General features: G+C 53.2%; 1 protein-coding gene across 2 annotated transcripts in view; it reads left to right on the top strand.

The window, feature by feature from the left end:
* The first annotated feature begins 4,631 nt into the window (after positions 1-4,631).
* SLC4A2 (solute carrier family 4 member 2) overlaps positions 4,632-18,054 on the top strand; it is a 59,889-nt gene continuing 46,466 nt past the window's right edge. Inside the window, exon 1 of one of the 2 annotated variants that reach the window (XM_082192173.1) lies at positions 4,632-4,770. The gene's annotated coding sequence lies outside the window, so the exon portion shown is untranslated. The remainder of the gene's footprint in view (positions 4,771-18,054) is intronic. The other variant, XM_082192172.1, reaches the window with a different exon arrangement.

Genomic DNA, 18,054 nt, shown 5'->3' with positions numbered 1-18,054 from the left:
TGGGGATGATGGCTCCTCTCGCTTTGACCAGCCCTAGGGCTCAGGACCACTCCAGCCATGGCTTTGTAGGCTGAGTTTCTACCCTTTTGTACAAATAAAACGGTTTATTTGAACATTTACAGTGTTTTCCGTTGATAAGAGTTTCACAGGCTTATTGGATGATTTCCACAAGGCACGTTTCTCCACTGGACCCGCTGATGTGTGATGGATGAAGTGTTGACAAGCTCTTTCTCGGCAGAATTTGCCCTTTACACAGCCACTTCTGTAGAGGCCGCTCTTCCTTAAGGGGAGTTTAACTCTAAAGGGACTACGAGCGCTGTTTCGGATTGGATGGCTGACAAAAGGAGTGGCTTCTGAATGGTCAGTTTTCGGGCTGTGTTGAAAATGGAGGTTTATTGCCTGATTTCAGCATGGTGGACTGAATGCACTTATGTAAATTGTTTGTTTGTTTGTTTGTTTCTTATGCCCCGCCCATCTGGCTGGGCATCCCCAGCCACTCTTGGTGGTTCCCAAAAGAATAATAATAATAATAATAATAATAATAATAATAATAATAATAACAACAACAACAATAACAATAATTTATTTGTACCCCGCCCACTCTGGGCGGCTTCCACAGAGACCAAAAATACACTAAAATGTCACACATTAAAAACTTCCCTGAACAGGGCTGCCTTAAGATGTCTTCTGAGTGTCAGGTAGTTGTTTATCGCTTTGACATCTGATGAGAGGGTGTTCCACAGGGCGGGCGCCACCACCGAGAAGGCCCTCTACCTGGTTCCCTGTAGCTTTGCTTCTCACAGTGAGGAAACCGCCAGAAGGCCCTCGGAGCTGGACCTCTGTGTCTGGGCAGAACGATGGGGGTGGAGACGCTCCTTCAGATATACTGGACCGAGGCCGTTTAGGGCTTTAAAGGTCAGCACCAACACTTTGAATTGTGCTCGGAAATGTACTGGGAGCCAATGTAGCTCTTTCAAGACCGGTGTCAGTGGCGTAGCATGGGGGGTGCCAGGGGTGCCGGCCGCACCGGGTGCAACATCTGGGGGGGGCGCGCTCGCTGCCTCCGGAGTCGCCGAAGAGCCTCGGGCGCAGGCTGTAGCGGAGCCGCATGTCTCGCGGAACCTCCGCCGGTGCTGCTGCAGCTGCTGGGTCGTTGCATTTTCCTCGCCTCTCTGCCCCCCTCCTCCTCCAGGCAAGCGGCGTTGTTTGGGCGGCAGCGCCAGCGGCAACTCGCAGGTTAGGGGTTAGGGGGCGCAAATTACTTGCCTTGCCCCGGGTGCTGACAACTCACGCTACGCCGCTGACCGGTGTTATGTGGTCTCGGCGGCCGCTCCCAGTCACCAGTCTAGCTGCCGCATTCTGGATTAGTTGTAATTTCCGGGTCCCCTTCAAAGGTAGCCCCACGAAGATCGCATTGCAGTAGTCCAAGCGGGAGATCACTAGAGCATGCACCACTCTGGCGAGACAGTCCACAGGCAGGGAGGGTCACATCCTGCGTACCAGATGGAGCCAGAAGACAGCTGCCCTGGACACAGAATTGACCTGCGCCTCCATGGACAGCTGTGAGTCCAAAATATTAAAAACACAATAAAACATCAAATAGCAAAAGCTTCCCTAAACAGGGCTGCCTTCAGATGTCTTCTAAAAGTCAGAGAGTTGTTTATTTCCTTGACACCTGACGGGAGGGCGTTCCACAGGGAGGGTGCCACCACCGAGAAGGCCCCCTACATGCATTCTATGGGTTTTTTAAGGGGGTGCCATTATGTTCATCCCTAACAGTATAAATACTGAGCTCAACGGACCAGTGTTGGGACTTGCTATAAGGCATGTTCTTACTGGAATCAGCTCTTTGTTCAGAGTTCTCCTTCCTTGGAGGTTTGAGGGCCACCTGTCATGGATGCTTGAGCTGAGATTCCTGCCTTGCAGGGGGTTGGCCTAGATGACCTTTGGGGGTCCCTTACAACTCTATGATTCTGTGACTCTTGAATGGAGTTTCCTGCTTTACAGAGCTTTCTCCCTGCAAGCTGCTGCTCCTGTTTCTGGCCAAGGGAGGGAACACCCCCCCCCCCACAAAAAATAAAACCTCTCTGGGTTCCTGGGCAGGAGGGAGCCTGGTGTGCTCAGCTTATCAGGATTGCAATCTTCCTGGCTCCCTGCACCTCATTTGCTGGTGCTTTCTAAAGACTGTTCCCTATTAGGAAAAAGGTTTCCAGACCATAAACCAGATGATGAAATCCCCAGTCCAATCAGATCCCCAAATAGCACGATTACCTTATTTTTCTTTAGAAGCCCAAGGAATGCCTAATAAAGATCTTATTACCCGTTTGTTAACTGCCGCCGGATTAATAAATGTCAGGCGCAGGAAGACTCTTAATGTAAATCTCTTTGAGGCTCAGCTGTCGCAAACTTAGGACTCTGCTTATGCGCAAGCTAAGAGCCTGGCACTGAGAGCCCCCTTCTGGAAAGGAAAGCGCAAACTTTCAGGGAACCAAATTCCTTTTGTGGAATATGCACGTCTACTGAGCATGGCTTCCGTCCACATGGCAATATTGCGGAACGGTCTCCCTCGGGAGGCTGTGGACTCTCCTTCCTTGGAGGTTTATAAATGAAGGTCAGAGCATCTGGAGCTATGATTCCTGCATCCCAGGGGGTTGGACTAGATGTCCCGGGCCCTAAGGAAGTTAGACTGGCTTCAACCAGAGCCCAGGGCCTTTTCAGTGATGGCCCCGGCCTGGTGGAACGCTCTGTCTCATGAGACCAGGGCCCTGCGGGATCTGACTTCTTTCCGCAGGGCCTGTGAGACAGAGTTGTTCCGCCTGGCCTTTGGCTTGGAGCCAATTTGATTCCCTCCCTCCCTCTCTTTCTTTTTCCTTTCTCCTCCTGTGAAGAGGCTGCATCCTAATGTTTTAGTGTCGTATCGTAATCTTTTAAATTGCATTTTAATCAACTTGTTTTTATTATTGGTTGTTAGCCGCCCTGAGCCCGGTCTTGGCTGGGCAGGGCGGGGTATAAATAAAATTTTATTATTATTTATTATTATTAAAGCTCTGCAATTCTAGGATTCTACGATAAGGTTACCAGATTTTTTTCTTTCCACCCCCCCCCCCAATAATTTTTTTTTTGTTTTCTTTCTTTTATTGTTTAATCAACACAACACCATTTTAGCTCTGCCAAGCTTGTGACTTCCCTCCCTCTCTTCAGCTGGCATCCCATATCACATCCATTCACGTATTTTATCTTTTCACTTTTTTCATCTACATTGTAGGAGTTACTTCAGTCCTGCTAGTGTCCTTAAATTTGTACAGCTATCTTTTAAATATACAATAAATTTACTCCAATTTTCTTGGAATCTCCGATCGTCCTGATCCCAAATTCTTCCCGTCAGTTTGGCTAATTCCACATAATCAATCACTTTCGTCTGGCATTCCACAATCGTAGGAACTTCCTTTAATTTCCAGTTTGGGGCCAACAAAGTCCTTGCAGCACCTGTGGCGTACATAAACAGTCTTTGATCTTTTGTCTTACTCTCCTTTCCCATCAAGCCGAGTAAAAAGTTACCAGATTTTTTTCAATGAATCCAGGGACACTTTTCAACTTCAATGGATTTTGTAAATCCTGGGACTGTCCCTGGGAAACGGGGACGTCTGGTAACCTTATTCTACAAGTCTATGAATGATACTTTCAGCTGGCTATTGTGCATTCCATGAACCACAACTGGGGTTGCTTCTGTTCTATTTTCCTCTTTGGAGGGACGGCTCTGTACCTGTTGTGATTGTTTATATTACTATTATTTTCTCTCCTTCATATGTTATTCATTTGTAACTGCTCTGCTTCAGGACAGAGGAAACCTTCCCTTTCCCTCTTTCTCTTTAGTGCCACACTCCCTTCTCCTTCTCTCGCTCCTTCCTTCGAGGTGCGCCTGTCCCGTGGGATCTGCAGCTTCGGAGAATAAGCCAACCTTTATTCCACTGGTGACTCAGCCTCTTGTGGGTTTCAGGTCAAGGGGAAACACATTTCACAACGAGGCACCTTGCAAACTCTGGGAAGGCACCGGCGCCCCTCCTTCTGGCCGGGATCTCCCCCGCGCGTCAAGGGAAGGCGGCGAAAGCCTCGCCTGCTGCCTCTGAGCTGGGACGGGATGGAAGTTGAGATCCAGTTCCACCTGGCACGGAAGAAAGGGGAAAGAGGAGAGGTTTTCTCCTTTCCTCATCGCGCTGGAACTTGTGAGCATCCCAGGAAGGTCAAAGGAAGTTCTTCTTCCCCCCCCCCCCGCGCCTGGTTAGACTATGGAGGCCGGATGGCCACCAGCCTGGACGGCTGCGTTGCGCGGGGCTGGACGAGATCCCTCCCAACTCTAGGATCCTGCGGAAAGAGGATTGCACAAATTCCTGGCGGAGGCGGAGGCTGTCTCTGGCCAGCAGCCAGGCTGCCTCCAGTCCCAGCGCCGGCTCCCCCCTGGATCCGCGCGCTCCGGCGCTTCTTGCGCGCAAAGCAGGCATCCCGTGCGTGCCTTTTGCCTCCCTCCGACACTGGGGGTCTCTGCCGTCCATCTGTCCGCCTCTTTCTCCGCCGGGGCGGGGCCCCCGGCTCTCCTCTCAGGGGGCGGGGGCTTTCCTGCCGTGCACGTGGCGGAGTCGGGAGCGCGCAGGGCCCAGCTGCGCATGCGTCCCCCCCTGCTTGGCGAGCCGAGGTTGCTTCCTCGGAGCTGGAGGGGCCGGGCTGGCGGGCGCGCGCCTGAGGCTGCTGCTGCTGCCGGGGCTCTTGGAGCGGGTGAGTGACGGGCGCGCGCGCGCGAGGCAGCGGCGGCGGCGCGGGAGGAGAAGGAGCGCGCGAGAAGCACCGGCGGGCCGGAGCTGGAGCCTCCCGGGGCCGGGAGACGAGCCGGGGGCGGAGTGGGGTGGGGTGGCTGCTTCCCATCCTCTGGCCCAGGAGGGGGGGGCCGGACGGGCCTCCCGGGGCCGCGCGCTGGGCTCCCTCCTGCTCCGAGGCAGGCGCGCTCTGCGTGTGCTCAGAGGCAGGCGCTTGGCGGAGAAACGAGGGAGCGCCCTCTCGGGGGAGAACCGGCTGAAGGAGCCCCCGTCCAGCCCCCATCCAGGACTTGCGCTCCGCCAGGTGCCTTGGCTGGGAGATTCCCCTGCAGCGCGCGGCCTGCGCTTTTGGAGAGCGCCGGCTCCAGCTTCGCGCATTGCGCTCTGCCGTGGCAACCTGGGCGGCGGGGGGGGGTGTCTCCCTTTCTCTTGCTCAGCCAGCCATGCAGAGGTCTGCCCGGGGTCCACCCCGAAGGCCAGGCGAGCCACCCGCCGTGGGGCAGGATCTGAATCCAGGCCCCGGGGCACCGCGGGCAGAGGGCATCTGGGGCAAGCGCTGCGGGGGCGCCTGGAGGCCGGGCGCGCAGGGGGGGATTTGCCAGGAGCCGTTTCCCTGAGCAGGAGGGATGCAGATGTTTCTGGATGGGATGGAGCCGCCAGGGACACACCTTGCTGTGGGCGCGGGTGATGCCAACACCTTCCCTCGCTTTCTGGGCAGGGCTGGGCGCCCGCTAGGAAGGTGCTGCTCGCCGTTGCATAACCTTGGAGGTGTGTGGGGGGGTGCAGTGCATTCCCAGGAAGGAAAGATCCAGCCTGCAGCCCACATCCTCACCAGGGAGGAATTCTCCAGGGGTGGCTCATTCCTGGCACTCCCTCCCGCCTCCCCGGAGGGCCTGCATTGCCTTGCAAGCCGTGCCAGCCTCTTCAGGCGGCACCCCTCTTGGGGGCAAGAGGGAGGAGTTCCTGGATCCCTGCCCTGTGTCTGTCTGGGCGCTGTGCAGCGCCAGAACCTCAGCTCACGGGCAGCGCTCACCTTTTGCTCCTGATAGTGGAAGGTTCGGGAAGGACGAAAGAAAGTCTGTCTTCACACAGCAGATAACTGGCCTGTGGAACTCCCTCCCACAGTGATGACCATCAGCTTAGATGGCTCTCAAAGAGGGTTAGGACAATTGACGGTGGGGGTGGCTGAGTGCCCCTGAATCCCAGTTGCGGGAGAGTTGCTCTGGCGCTCGGATCCTGCTCGTGGTTTCCCAATAAGGGCATCTCATTGGCCCCTGTGAGACCAGGAGGCTAAACTAGGTGGGCGACTGGCCTGATCCAGCTGCTCTTGCATTTGAGGCGGCCGCCACACCCCATGACACCAGTCCGGAAGACCCAACTGCTCTCTGCTTTTCCTTTCATTTGTGGACATGAAACCAGGAGCAAGGAAGGTGGCTGTGCCTTTGGTCAGGCCAGACTCTGGGTTGGCAACATGGCACTTGTGAGTGTTCCTGGCCTGCAGTTCCCATCACCATCATCCCTCCTGGTTTCCGCCTGCGGGCAGCCCCTTGGCCCTTCCTCCTCTGACCCAGAGCGCCTTCCATGGCCGCATCCTGGCTTGTGTGGACACCCCACCCCACCCTGCTGCTGCCTTTGGGCCTGCCATTCTCTTCTCCTCACTCCACTGGGGACTGCATTGCAGGGGTTGGACTAGATGGTGCCTGGGGGCCCCTTACAATTCTGTGATTCACAGGAGGTTTCGAGCAGAGTTCGGATGGGCGTCTGTTGCATAGCTGTCAACTTTTCCCTTTTCTTGCAAGGAATCCTATTCAGAATAAGGGAATTTCCCTTTTAAAAAGGAAAACAGCTATGGTCTGTTGGGGATTCTTCAGCTGCGATTCCTGCATTGCAGGGGGTTGGGCTGCAATTCTTCATTTTTGCGGGTGCCTCTAAGCATGTGCAGAGTGGCGGCCTCTTGGCAGATGCCGTTGGCAGAGCCCCGTCCATTGTTTCAGAAACGAAGCTGCCCTTCCGTTTCCACTCAATTCTGCCCTTTCCGGCACCTCCTGAGTTCATTACCTGCTTTTCCCACACTCAGAAGGGGCAGCAGCCAAAACCACAGTTGAAGCCGAGAGAGAGAGAGAGAGAGAGAGAGAGAGAGAGAGAGAGAGAGAGAGAGGTGAGGAAGAGCAGAAAGGGCACCAAACCAGAACCAGGCACAGGACAGAACCAAGCAGAGGCTGGCTGGGAAATCTAGTTGGTGCCAAACCCTTCTCCAAGCCCAGCAGCGAGGCAGATCTTTGCCCCTCCTCAGCTGGGAGAGCCTTGGGGTCTGCCACACCAGGCTGCCTGGTTTGCAGGCTCCGTTGTTTGTTTCTTGAGAAGGCAGGCCCTTCAGGCGTGTGTGTTCTCCTGCTGCATTTATGTCTCCCCCCTTTCTCCGCGGAGCCCAAGGTGCCGTACGTGCTTCTCCACTCCCTCCTCGTTTAATTCCCACAACAACCCCGTGTTGGGCTGAGACTGAGTGACCGGCCCCCAAGGTCACCCTTCCGGGCTGAGTGGGCAGATTTGGACCCTCGCGTATCCTTGGTCACAGAACCATAGAATCGTAGAGTTGGAAGGTTCTGCAATGCAGAAATGTTTCCTGGGCTGACACTCCCGTAGAATTCTCTCTGTCATATTTCATCTACACCATCGGAATGAATTCTGGAACCAAAATGCTTTTTCTGTGACGCCTGAGCAGGAGCAGCAAACAATTATAACGGAGAGTTGTCGCTTGCCTCTGCTTCCCCCATTTCACAATTGTGAAGAATATCCGTGTGATATGAATGGTCTGTGTCACCATTAAGAAAAAGAGGTTGGAACTGGTTGATATACAGTGGTACCTCAGGTTAAGTACTTAATTCGTTCCGGAGGTCCGTTCTTAACCTGAAACTGTTCTTAACCTGAAGCAGCACTTTAGCTAATGGGGCGTCCCGCTGCCACCGCGCCGCCGGAGCACAATTTCTGTTCTCATCCTGAAGCAAAGTTCTTACTTCTGGGTTAGCGGAGTCTGAGGCTTCTGTAACCACTGTATTGGTAGACTGTCCGTGGATCAAGGGACATTCCTTCTTTAAGTTTTCAAAATTCTTAACCCATCTCCAGGTTGTCCTCTGAACTAGCCAGATGTTTCCCTGAGAATCAATCACAGTCAGTCCAAAATTTGAAAAATAATACTTCAGAGCTGTCCGGCCCCAAAATGGCAACTAGACGTTCCATTTTGGCGACTGCTGCCTCAGTTTAAGGAGCCCTTTGGCCCCTAGCTTATACATCTGAGTTTCCAACACCGCTAGCAACCATGGACAGCCTTCTCCTCCTCTATCAACTTGCCCCCCCGTGTCCTCTTTAACGCCAAAGCACCTTCCTTCATTTGCCTATTTGCCGCGTTTGGGCTCTTTGGCCAAAAAGTCCCCCAGAGCAGTTGACATCCTATTAGGAGAAAGAAGAGACAGATGCAGGCTGGCAGGATGAAGGACGTGGCACCCCAAAGAGGACTTTAGGGCCCCCAAATGGCAACCAGAACTAGACCTTCTGTTTTGGCGACAGCAGCATTGGTTTAAGGAGCCGTTTGGTGCCCAGCTGATGTGTCTGGGTCCAGCTCTCCTGTTCTCACAAGGCCTCTCTGGGAAACTGGCAAGCCAGGATCTGAGCACAAGACAACTCTCCCCTCCTGGGGTTTCCAGCAGCCCATATTCAGGGGAGCAGTGGTACCTTGAGTTACGAATGCCTCGGGTTACGAACGCCTCAGGTTACAAACTCTGCTAACCTGGAAGAGTTACCTCGAGTTGAAAACTTTGCCCCAGGGTGAGAATGGAAATCGTGTGCCGGCGGCACAGCAGCAGCAAGAGGCCCCATTAGCAAAAAGATGCCTCTTATTAAGAACAGTTTCATGTTAAGAACGGACCTCCAGAAAGAATAAAGTTCGTAAGTAGAGGTACCAGTGCGTTTGTGGAGGCAGAGCAGAGCCCGGGTGGCCAGCAGCCAAGAGGCCAGAGGGGCTTGTCCTGCGGCGAAACAGGCCGGCAGTGGCTGTCAGCAGAGTTCCTGAGGCTCATTGTGTCGGAGTAATTAGTGGGTTTTGTTCTCGGCTCCTTGCGCTCCCCGGGGTGGGGAGGGGGCCCGGGTGAACAGGTCCAGGGCTGCGTAATTGCAGGCGCTGCCCCACCCACCTGGGAAGCAGCCGAGGAGAACCTTGCGGTGTTTTTGGGGCTTCCTTTGCGAGATCCTCATCTCTGCTTTCTCACGCTCAGGGGGAAGGGCCTGCTGTGGGCCTGCCATCGCGGGAGGGGGCCGGGCGGCCGCTTATGGAACCGTCCCATTTGTAAGCGATGGAAGGGGACCCCCAAGGGCCATCTAGTTCAACTCCTTCAATTCTGGAGCCGCAGCCAAAGAATCCCTGCTTAAAAACCTCCAAGGAAGGAGAGAGCGTCTTTGGAGAGTGTCCGCTCCACAGCCTAATAATAATAATAATAATAATAATAATAATAATAATTTATTTATACCCCGCCCATCTGGCTGGGTTTCCCCAGCCACTCTGGGCGGCTTCCAACAAAGTATTAAAATACAGTGGTCTGTTAAACATCAAAAGCTTCCCAAAAGAGGGCTGCCTTCAGATGTCTTCTAAAAGTCTGGTAGTTGTTCTTCTCTTTGACATCCGGTGGGAGGGCGTTCCACAGGGCGGGTGCCACCACCGAGAAGGCCCTCTGCCTGGTTCCCTGTAGCTTTGCTTCTCGCAGGGAGGGAACCGCCAGAAGGCCCTCGGAGCTGGACCTCGGTGTCTGTAAGCTGCCCAGAGTGGCTGGGTAGACCCAGCCAGATGGGCAGGGTACTAATAATAACAATAACAATAATAATATGTTCTTAAAGCAACAGGGAGGCTGCTTCTGTTTCTTTGGTTATTGAAGCGGGGTAGAAATGATTGCCCTGAAAATGAATAGACCAGCAACAAAAGAGCAGCCTTCTGGAAGAAGACATGGGGGGGGGGTCCTTGCAAGGGCTGCTCCTCTCTTCCACTGCCTTGGGAGGGGCTGCTGGGCAGAGCATCTTGACCAGGAGGTTGTAGAGCTGGCGTCCCGCCCCTCCAGTTGCCCCCTCCCTGTGGGAATCCTGGGGGTGCCCCCTGGACCAGGAGCAGGCACAGAGGGGGGGGGAGCCGAGATTCCGTCCCTGGCTTGGCCTCAGTGTTAGCGGAAGCTGGGAGGGGAGAGCAGGCTGCAGTTCAGTGGTCTAGCCAGTGTTGGAAACTCAGGGGTATAAGCTCCTTAAAGCGAGGCTGCAGGCACCAAAACTCAATGTCCAGTTGCCATTTGGGGGCCGGACAGCTCTGAAGTCTTATTTTTCAAATGATGGACTGACTGTGATTGATTCTCAGTGAAACATCTGGCTAGTTCAGAGGACAACCTGGAGATGGGTTAAGAATTTTGAAAACTTAAAGAAGAAATTATATATCTATATATCTATATATCGGGACGCGGGTGGCGCTGTGGGCTAAAGCCTCAACGCCTAGGGCTTGCCGATCGAAAGGTCGGCGGTTCGAATCCCCGCGGCGGGGTGCGCTCCCGCTGCTCGGTCCCAGCGCCTGCCCACCTAGCAGTTCGAAAGCACCCCCGGGGGCAAGTAGATAAATAGGTACCGCTTACCAGCGGGAAGGTAAACGGCGTTCCGTGTGCGGCTCTGGCTCGCCAGAGCAGCGTTGTCACGCTGGCCACGTGACCCGGAAGTGTCCCCGGACAGCGCTGGCCCCCGGCCAATAGATGTGAGATGGGCGCACAAACCCCAGAGTCTGTCAAGACTGGCCCGCTCGGGCAGGGGTACCTTTACCTTTACCTTTATATCTATATATATTATTTTTCTTAATGGTGACCATTCATAATGTAGGCAGATTCTTCACATGTGTGAGCAGGGTGAGGGGGGAGTGAAGACAAGCGCCAGCAATTCATTATAACATTGTTCACTACTCCTCCCTCAGGCTGCCCAGAAAAGGCATTTTGGTTACAGAAGTTCATTCCGATTGTGCAGATAAAATATCACAGATAGAATTCTGCAGGACGGGGTCTTAGTGTGTGAAAACAGTCCCGATCCAAGGATCCCCAGGTGGCGGAGATGTCAGGCCCCATCCTGGCTCACGGGCATCTTCACTTGGTCGCAAGTGGCCAATAGCCAGGTGCAAAATGTGCCAGGCGGATTTCGAACCCTGGGCAGAGCATCTTCGGTGGAGCTCCTGCAGGATGGGCTCTCGGTCCTGTTGGCCCAATTCTGTGGCTCTGCCCCCCAGCTGAGACCCAGCAGTGCCCCCCCCCCCGGTTGAACCAGGCACTCAGTGGACGCTTTTCAGACGTCTAGTTAATTTAAACGGATTATAACTCTTTTGCAACTTTGCTTAGAAACAGTAGCATTTTCCGTAGAAACAACGGCCTATAAATTGTATCAAAAAGTTCTGCGTGGAGAAGGACCCCTGTTCTGTCCCTGCCAGCATCTTCAGGGAGAGCTAAGAAAGACCCAACCCAAAGCGCCTGCTGCTGCTGCCTGTCAGTGTTGACAGTTCTGAGCTAGCTGGGCCCTGGTCCTCTGTCTCCGCTTCTCCCTCGCCTGTCCTGCGTTCTTCTCCGTCCGACCGCTGGAGTCTCTTGCCGGCCCCTAATGATGGGTTGTGCGGCTGGCTGGGTTGCATCTGCCACACCGGTCTGGTTTTGAAGTCCGGCTTGTGGGGCCGGCTTGTGGGGCGGTTTGTGGGAGGGAGGGGAAGGGCCGGCGGCCTTTGAGAGAGGGAAGCCAGCCAGCCCAGGCCTGCAAAGATGTGCCTGTCAGTTGGTTTTCCGCAGAAGAGGAGAGTCAGCGGCTGGTCCTGAATGGAGGACGGCGCTGTCAGGTGCTGGTCCCGATCCGTAGAACTGGGAAGGGGTTCAGAGCAAAATGGTCCAGGGGATGGAGCGACGCCCCTGTGAGGAAGGCCTGCAGCAAACTTTTGAGTTGAGAGAAAAGGAGGCAATGGGATAGACGTTTATAAAGCTTTTCTTCCTCTCTCGTAACACTAGAATTCAGGGGGATCCCATGCAGTGTTAGACATCTGCCTGGCGCGTTTTGCTGCTGGCACTGGTCCAGGTGCAAATTCCTGGAGATTTCTGGGCATCAGGTTGGTGACCACCGTTTAAAAACCTCTGCCTTAGTCCACAGCTAAAGCCATTTCTATTCCCACTGGGTGTGCTTCTCCGTCTTGCCTCCTGGGACAAGGAGACTGTTGGAGGAGCAAGCGGCAGTCAGGCAACGTAGCTGAGAGCATAGGACAATGGAATCATAGAAGGGACCCCAAGGGCCATCCAGTCCAGCCCCCTGGAGAATAGACATCCCATTGTGGCGACTGCAGCCGAGGTTCAAGGTGCCCTTTGGCGCTGAGCTTGTATATTGGAGTTTCTAACACTGCATGAGGTTGGAAGATTCGGGAAAGGTACAAGAAAGACCTTCACGTGGTGCTGAGTTGAACTGTGGAACTCCCTGCCACAGTCATGACCACCAACCTGGTTGGGTTTCAAAGAGGGTTAGGCAAATTGGGAGGCAGGGGGCCCATTGCCAGTCCTTGGAGCAAAGAGTTGGGCCAAGTCTGGCACATCCTTCCCCTAATGATGATGCGAATCCCAGAGGCCCCTGTAAAGCAAAAGGCACTCTGCACATGGGCAGAGGTAGGCCTGCTTCCATCACTTCTGTGGGCCCTTCCAACTTGAGCTGGAAGGCAAGTTTGAAGACCTGCCTCTGGCGTCCCACTCGCAGCCGAGGGTTGTGGGGTTTCCCCAGTGAGTAGCAAGCGCACCAGAAGAGCTTGGCTGGTGCTGGATGAGGCCAGAGGAGGCCCATCTGGCCAGCAGCCTTTCCTCCAAGTCGCCAACCAGACGTGTGTGGGGAACCAGCAAGCGGGGTCTGGGCACAAGCGCTCTCTCCCCTCCTGGGGTTTCCAGAAAGGGGGCTTCAGGAGCGCCATGGAGAGCCCCCCTCCTTCTCCATGAATTTGTCTCATCCTCTTTCCAACCCACAAGTTTTGCATATCACTCATTTCCTGACATGACGCATCTTTCTTTGGTTCAGAGTTTCCGCCTCTTCTTGATTCAGAGCTGAAAAGTGGGGGGGGGGGGTTGTCAGCCTGAGGCCTCATTCCCTGATGGCCAACCTAAGGCCCGGGGGCCGGATGCGGCCCATTCGCCTTCTCAATCTGGCCCACGGATGGTCCAGGAATCAGCGTGTTTTTACATGAGTAGAATGTGTCCTTTTCTTTGAAATCCATCTCTGGGTTCTTTGTGGGGCATAGGAATTCATTCATTGTTATTTTTCAAAATATAGTTCACTCCTCCACCAGGTCTGACGGACAGTGGACCAGCCCCCCTGCTGAAAAAGTTTGCTGATCCCTGATCTAAGCTTTAATTTTCTGTAAAGGTTTTCTTTTAATAGTTCCTATGGGTAAAGATATGGGGAGGCAAACTAAGGTCCGTGGGCCAGATCCGGCCCAATCGCCTTCTCAATCTGGCCCTATATTTCTCCCAAAATATAGTCCACCCCCCACAAGGTCTGAGAGACAGTGGACCGGCCCACGGCTGGAAAAGGTTGCTGACCCCTGGCCAAGATTATGGGGCCAAATGTAAGGGGTGTGGCCGGAGCCACTAGTGGGCAGAGACCCCCCAAAAAAACACATGCATCCACACGCAGGCATACAAATAGTTGCAAAGAGGCAGGCATTCAGACACATTTTGCATCTCTGCCTCACCCGTTCATTCTTGACACTCCTGTGCCTTTGCGCTGCCATCCCTGCCCTGCCTGGCCTTGGACCACGTGACCTTTTGGATCCCTTCCAACTCTTCCGTTCTGTGATTCTATGAACCTAATGGCGGCACAGGGACATTTTGGGCACTGGGGGTATCGCATCGCTTGGGGAGGTTTAGCCTTTCCTTCCGCAGCTGCGACCCCCCTCCCCAAACAACAGGCCCCCACTTGGAAAACCTCCTAGTGGCTCCCAGGGTTTTTTCTGGTCTAATTCTGGCACTGGTGGGAGGGGAGGAATGCCAGCGCTCAATGGGCCGGATCCAGCCTCCAGATCAGGAACAGGGTTATTTATTGCCGCTAATCAAATTTATCTAGCCACCCATCAATAAATATTCCTGGAGCGGTTTGCAAGCATAACGACGTTAATTAAAAATACAATATATAATTAATCTTGCGGAATAATTATCTGGTCCAACCCCTCGCCTGGTGCAGGACGTCCTGTCCTCAGATCGAAAGTCTGGCAAGACCGTCGAGGTAGATATCCCTCCGAAATCTGGAAGGAAAGGCTCCCTGTGTACACGTCCGCCCCACGGAAAGTGCTCCTTCCCTTTCTGCGGAATCCTGAGCTGAACGTTCTGCAAACCGCCCTTGCCAGGTGCAAAACATTTTGCCGCCAGACACCTGTGCGCAGCCTAGCAGTTCTTCCATCTTGCCCCAAAGGCGCTTGGGAGAGATTGGCTGCAAGTGTTTCTGTGCCAGCGCTGGAAGCCTCTGACTCAAGAGGGGCAAAGTGGAGCGCTTAGTCTTAGAGGACGGCTTTGGTGCAGTGAATATCTCGGAAACCTGGCGGTTATCTCTGGCTGCGAACTCTAGGAAGGACAGAGAGCGGCGTATCGGAGGTGGTTTCGCTCTGGACATCAGACACAGCACTGAGTCCAGCAAGCTAGAATTCCCCAAAGGGGCAGATTCGTTGTGGGTGGTGGAATTGACCAGGAGGGCACCCCTAGACTGAACCTTGAGTGGCACCCAAAACCTGGCATGAGATGGCACAGTTGCCCAACCACTTGGGAGCAGCAGCCACCGCACTATTAAGTTAAATATGCATTTAACTTGCCAATTGCCCAGAAAATTCAACACGGTTCCATTTGACTTCCAAAGAGGAAACTTCGTCACAATGAGGCTATTGGCCAGCGATGGGAGTTTTAGTTCAACCCCCTACGGAGGGCATCACGTTGGCAACCTTAGTAAAGGCCTGGTAGTGAGGCAGTGATATGGTTGAAGCTCTTTTGGCTTCTTTTATGCAAGTTAGGACTGGGCAATATCTCAATATATCATCGAAAACCGCATTCAAGTCCATATCGTGATTTTGGTTTCATAATTTTTGACCTGGCAATATATTGCAAATCATGATGTATGTACGCCCTATGCCGAAATTACAATGGGAGGGAAACCGTGGCGCCTGCCACTGCCTCTCCCTAACTCCACCCTTATTTCAGACATTGCGATACATATATTGGTATAGCGTGATGTATGGCTCGTGGTGTATCACGATGTGGGAAACCAGACATTGCCCAGCAGGTCTGTAAGAGCAGGTCTGTAGGAGCAGCATTCTGGGAATTTGCTGGAGTCTGGAGGTGGAAATGTTCTAAAGTGCATCCTTCGACATGCATAATAATGTATTTTGTCCTCATTTTGCATTTTTCTGTTGTGAACCGCTCTGGGATCGTAGGGTGAAGGGCAGCATGCAAACTTTTATCATCATCATCATTGATAATATGGAAAGGAAGTAGAAAGGCAAAGAATGGAGGATTAAATCTCTCCAAAATGATCAGGAGTTGGAGAAGTCATTGGAGACCCGAAGGTTTCTTTTGAAAAATGCAAGTTCTGCCTGAATGAAGAGAACGAAAAGGAGCACAAACTTTGGCCAAAGAAGAAAGTTAAAGTAGATAGTAAAGGTTGCTAAAAAATAAAAAGGCTTTGAAGAGCGCATTGGTAAAATCACTGAGACCAACAGCCAGAAGTGGTTTAAATACATTTGTCGCAGGAGACCATCTAGGGAAGGGGTTAACCCTTGGGTGACCAGGGGGTCAAAAATGTGCTAAAGGAAGACAAGGAGAACAGAATGACTTCTGCAAGCCAATGCCTGGAGGAGTGGGGAGAGAGCTGCACTCTGTGCATGCTCCGAAGCCTTCGCCCATTTATTTCTGGGGTTTGTTTGCTCCGGTGTTTTGAAATCTGGTTCCGTGGCTGAGCTCTCGCAATGCCTGATTCAGAGGGGTCCCTCCACATGTCCTTGGAGACACCTTTTCATCTTCTGCCCTCCAAGGACCAGGCAAAAAAGGGGAGTTGTGGGTCCTGATTAGGAGAGGGCAGAATTCAGTTAAACATTAGGAGAGATTAAGGGAGCCAGTGCTGACTGACTCCAGAGATGCAGGACAACACTGGCCTTATCCGGCCAAGATAAGAAGTGGAACAATGGGGAGAAAGGCACCTCCTGGCTCCTTGAAGGGGGCCCTGGGGACCCCTAGCCAGGGGAAGGGGCAGCCCTTGCAGATGGGGCTCTCTGGGGCCAGGCTGGACCGGGTGCCATCACCTCCTGGAATGGACTTGTGGGTCTGTGCCCCCTTTCTTTTTTCCATAGGGTGGGACGTTTTTGGGGTACAGCACTTTGCTGCGTTTCTGTGTGGCCAGATGTTAGGGGTGTTAGGGGAGGGGCGGCACTGTTGGCTATTTGCAGCATAGTAGCGCTGCAGAGAGCTTGCTGGGGAGACCATGCATAACCAGGAACCTAAAATAACGTTTTAACAAGGTTTTAATAACAACAACAAAAAACTCCTTTTACACTAAAGATAACAACAAACCAGACCCAGACCCCAGACCCCAGACCCCAGGACCCAGGACCCAGGACCCAGGACCCAGGACCCAGGACCCAGGACCCAGGACCCAGACCCCAGACCCCAGACCCCAGACCCCAGACCCCAACCACCAACCACCAACCCCCAGGGTAATGGGAGAGCTAGGTGCCGCTCTTTATATACTATACCCAATTGCTGACACAGCTTGATTAACACAACTCAGCAGCACCTGCTATGTTTCACAGCTGCAAGACTGGGTCTCGTTATTTGCCCTGGCCCTTAAAGACATACACAACTTGTGAAACAGTAATGAACCTTCACATTTTACAGTGACCATTCAACAAGCACATCTGGTGGGGCACGTCCTGCTCCTTTGGGGTCATTCGCCCACCTTGGCTTCCCTGTGCTCAGTTCTTACCTGTGGCTCCTAGAAGCTGCCAGCAGGAGACAGAGGCCACAATCCCGGGGGGGAGGGGAGCCAAGGGGTCTTGAGTGATTTGCGGGGGCTGCACTAGATGACCCCTGGGGTCCCTTCCCACTCTACAATTCCTTGATTCTGTGGCATTTGGGGAGGGAGTCATAATGATGTACAGTTTGCTCTAGGGGGCTTAATTTGGTCAGAATTGAGTCCACACTTCCAGAGTTAACGCTAAATGCCGTATTTTTCGCTCCAGAAGACGCACCTAGTTTTTAGAGGAGGAAAACAAGGAAAAAAAATATTCTGAACAAAACAGTGGATATATGATTTTTGTGGTTCATGCTGTGGCCACAGACATGCTATGTGATCTGATGGTGAATTTGGGGTGACCCAATGCAAAAATCCTGAGGATCCATGTGCTTTTCCCTCCCCCCTCCCAGGCAGCCTCCTTTATCTCTAGAGTCCCTTATCTCCCTCCCAATCGCTTGCCAACCAGCTGCTCAGCCGCTTTGTTTCAACACCCCCTTCCCTCTTTCTAAAAAAATTAGCATGATCTGCTTTTTGCCACTGGGCAATTTGGCTCCAGGGACCACACATTCACTCCATAAGACGCACAGACATTTCCCCTTACTTTTTAGGAGGAAAAAAGTGTGTCTTATGGAGTGAAAGATATGGTATATTAGCGGCCACCAGAGCCGCTAGAGGGCCATGAAATCTTGTGTCCTGGGCTTTTTAGACTCGTCTCCCCATCTACTCTCTGAAAACCAAGGGGCAAATTGGTTGCTGGGTGTGAAGTTTTTCCCAGCCCTCCTACCCCACGGAACTTCTTCTTTGGTGATCATCCCTCCGATACCTGCTTGGTTTCCCCTGCCAGGGAGGACTTAAAATCCTTCTTAAACTCAGACCTGGACGCAGACACCCTTGCCTTTGTCACGCCAAGGTTAGACTACCTCTGTGCTCTCTATGTGGGGCTGCCCTTGGAGACGGTCCGGGAGCTCCTGTCAGGCCAGACTATGGCAGGTGAGGTACCTGGCCATCTCACCTGAGGCTCCTTGTGGTCCCTCGCTTGTTTACCTGCTCAGTTTTGGCACTGGCATTCTCATTTCCTGCTTGTTCATTTATACACTGCCTAATGCCTGGATGGGACGCGGGTGGCGCTGTGGGTTAAACCACAGAGCCTAGGACTTGCCGGTCAGAAGGTTGGCGGTTC

Source organism: Podarcis vaucheri (genome assembly GCF_965113315.1).
Source record: "Podarcis vaucheri genome assembly, chromosome: 12".
In the NCBI taxonomy this organism is placed as follows: Eukaryota; Metazoa; Chordata; class Lepidosauria; order Squamata; family Lacertidae; genus Podarcis; species Podarcis vaucheri.
The sequence above is the reverse complement of the archived record's forward strand: the minus strand, read 5'-3'. Positions and strand labels throughout refer to the sequence as shown.